Source organism: Bos indicus x Bos taurus, chromosome 11, assembly GCF_003369695.1.
Source record: "Bos indicus x Bos taurus breed Angus x Brahman F1 hybrid chromosome 11, Bos_hybrid_MaternalHap_v2.0, whole genome shotgun sequence".
NCBI lineage: Eukaryota > Metazoa > Chordata > Mammalia > Artiodactyla > Bovidae > Bos > Bos indicus x Bos taurus.
This window is the reverse complement of record NC_040086.1, coordinates 50,298,399-50,302,109: the sequence shown is the minus strand read 5'-3', so window position 1 is coordinate 50,302,109 and position 3,711 is coordinate 50,298,399. Positions and strand designations below refer to the sequence as shown.

Sequence of the window (3,711 nt, the reverse complement as noted above, 5' to 3'; positions counted from 1 at the left end):
GGTTAGAGTGTTTTCCTTCCTTTCCTCTTATGCCTCCATGCCTGGCATAGAGAAATAATTTGAGAGATGTTTACTGAATAAACTTCACATTTGTCCAGAGACAGCACTGAGTCTTCAGGTAAAATTTCAACTTATTAACTTATTATCACCTAAACACTGCTCAGCTATGCGTGTGTACTCAGTAGTGACTCATTCTCTGTGACTCCATGGACCGTAGCCCACCAGGCTCCTCTTTCTAAGGGATTTCCCAGGCAAGAATACTGGAGTGGGTTGCCATTTCCTCCTCCAGGGGATCTTCCCAACTTAGGGATCAAACCTGCATCTCCTGCATCTCTTGCATTGGACAGCGGATGATTCCTTACCACTGGGCCACCTGGGAATCCCTCTCACCTAAAGGTTCTCTCTCCAAGCTGAAAGATAAATCCAGAGTACCTCGATTGGAATGTTACCTAGATGTCTAGCTCCTGGCTTATCCTTTCATCTTTTGTAGTTCTAGGACCTCCCATGAGCACTGTGTTTCCCAAAACAGGCGATAGACCCACAGGCAACAGACAGGGCAGCTGCTGCTTCACTGAGAGATTGACTCTGGGATCCCACAGTCCTCATTGCTAGGATTTGGAAAAGAAGTTTTCCAGGTAATTTAAATGTACATGGAACTACCCAGGCAAGAATACTGGAGTGGGTTGCCATTTCCTTCTCCAGGGAATATAAATGCTCCACACCTCAAAACTCTCACCCACACCATAAACCTGGGATCTCAAGGACCAGCTTCTATCTAAGGGAAAAAAAGATGGACAGAAATCCCAGCTTCTTCCACTCCCTCCCCAAAGTCTCAGGAAACAGCAACTTTGGCCTGTGTCCCTTTGATTATAATTTATTTTAGTTCACTGTTTAGCAGAGACAACAGAACACCACATACAAATCTTGGACTATCCTTAGCCCTTCATCTGGAGCTGGAAATGAATTTTACTTCACTCTCTCACACTGCAGCCTGCAAGTAGAAGCAAGGGCTCTATTACAAGAAAGAGTAGGAAAGTAAGGGTGACTCTCCAGGAAGCCCTGCGGTAAAACAGCCAAGTGAGCAGGACCCAGGGCTCCATAATATAACACACAACTATAGCAGGAGATAACTCTTGTCCTCTGACTGGTCATAGCACGAAGCTTCCGGTCTTCTGCTGTGATACGATTGCTGGTAACAGAAAAACAGTGGTTCTGTTAATTTCCTTTAATTTCAATTTGCCTGTTTTCCTAAGTCACTAACACCACAGCCTTTTCTCCTCTTTACCTGGAAAACGCCTACTGCCCTTCCCTGCACTTTCCTGAACCCTTACTCTGTAGTTCCCCTAAACTCAGAACCTGGAATGGAGCACTGCCCAACAGAAATACAATACTAGACACACATGTAATTTTACATTTTTAATCACTGCATTAAAAAAAAAAAAAACTAAAAGGAATCAAGTGAACCTAATTTTAATAGTACATTTTATTCAACCCGATATATATATGTAACTATGGCCATACCACCCTGAACATGCCAGATGGCATCTGATCTCAGAAGCTAAGAAGGGTCGGGCCTGATTAATACTTGGATGGGAGACCACCTGGGAATACCTGGTGCTATAGGCTTGAAGAAGGAAATGGAAACCCACTCCAGTATTCTTGCCTGGGAAATCCCATAGACAGAGGAGCCTGGCGGGCTACAGTCCATGGTGTCACAGAGAGTCAGACACGACTTAGCAACTAAACACATAAATCTAAATGTGTGTGTGTGTGTGTGTGTGTGTATGTTTACAGGTGTGCGGGCACACCCAAACTGAGTTGTGTCTGACTCTTTAGGACCCCATGAATTGTAGCTCACCAGGCTCCTCTGTCCATGGGATTTTCTAGGCAAGAATACTGGAGCGGGTTGTCATTTCCTTCTCCAATGGATTGTTCCTGACCCAGGGATCAAACCCACATCTCTTGCATCTCCTGTGTTAGCAGGCAGGTTCTTTACCAGCTGAGCCACATGTCTTACCCATATATCTCAATATATGTATCTAGGGAAAGTCACTCAGTCGTGTCTGACTGTTTGTGACCCCATGGACTGACTGTAGCCCACCAGGCTCCTCTGTCCATGGAATTCTCCAGGCAAGAATACTGGAGTGGGTAACCATTCCCTTCTCCAGGGGATCTTCCCAACCCAGGGATTGAACCCAGGTCTCCAGCATTGCAGGTGGATTCTTTACCACCTTAGCCACCAGGGAATAGTATCAGTTCAACCTGGAATCAACATTTTTAAAATATTAATGAGATATTTTCATTCTATTTTTTCATTGTGCAACACAGAGTATCTTCTACTCTTAGGACACAAATCAATCCAGACTGGCCACATTTCAAGTGCTCAGTAGCCACCTGTGGCTGATGAATGCTGAACTGACAGTACAGCCTAATATAACAGCTCACACACTGCAGTCTAATTCTGTGTTGACACATTCATCTGCTCTCTTAGCATGCTGGACCTTAAAAACAGGACCATTAACAGTGACTCATAGCAGCTGTATAATAACTCCTTGTGGATGATTGACTGGATTAATAAATCACTGTCACCACTGCCCACTGGTAAAATCAGCTCTGCTGAAGAAGGGAAGGAGAAGGGGATGTGTTTGGACTTAGCAATTTTGAGTTAAAAGCTACTATGAGATTCTTGGATTATGATGCTCAGAAATATCTCAAAGATAGAGATGGGAGCTCAGAGAAAGAAAAGGATGAAAAATTAAAGTGATGAAGGCATGATTTGTGAAGGTTTTCTTTACTGCAGAGAGAATAAACACACCCATCCATTTCACATGAAAATGCTGTGGACCATTTCTAAGAAAAGTCACAATGGCATTGAAAAAAATAATAATCCTAGTGTGTAAATGAGCTATTTCCCTCCTGTGTTAGTTATCTGAAGTGAGTCCTACACAAGATGGAAATGGAGATGGGATCCATGTGCAAAGTCTTCCTATACAGGAGGATTGCCTACCTCTGCTGAGTCCATTTGCTTCATTCTCTTCCTCTTACCCATTTCTCCAAATGATCAATACTTTCCCTGATGGCTCAGATAGTAAAGAATCTGCCTGCAATGCAGAAGACCTGGGCTCAGTCCCTGTATCAGGTAATCCCCTGGAGGGCTACAGTCCAAGGGGTCTCAAGGCGTCGGACAGGACTGAGTGATTAACACTTTCTTTCACTTTCAAAGAGTAAAGAAGTCTCTTGGCTGCTGCTGCTGCTGCAGCTGCTAAGTCCGCACATCCGACTCTGTGCGACCCCATAGATGGCAGCCCACTAGGCTCTCCCGTCCCTGGAATTCTCCAGGCAAGAACACTGGAGTGGGTTGACATTTCCTTCTCCAATGCATGAAAGTGAAAAGTGAAAGTAAAGTCGCTCAGTCATGTCCGACTCTTAGCGACCCCATGACTGCAGCCTACGAGGCTCCTCCATCCATGGGATTTGCCAGGCAAGAGTACTGGAGTGGGTTGCCATTGCCTTCTCCGAGTCTCTTGGCAAACTCCCTCATATTAGAGCAGTGCTTCTCAAAATCTTTTTTTAGAGCAGTGCATATACATTGGCCAAGGATCTTGTTATAAAATGTGGGTTCTGACTCAGTAAGTCTGGGATGGAGCCTGAGATTCTACTTTGCTGATGTGTTCCAGGGGATAATAATGCTGCTATTCCATGGACCACACC

The 3,711-nt window shown here is 44.6% G+C and overlaps 1 pseudogene; it reads left to right on the top strand.

The window, feature by feature from the left end:
* Positions 1-1,507: 1,507 nt before the first annotated feature.
* Positions 1,508-1,626, top strand: LOC113901939 (annotated as a pseudogene).
* Positions 1,627-3,711: the final 2,085 nt, after the last annotated feature.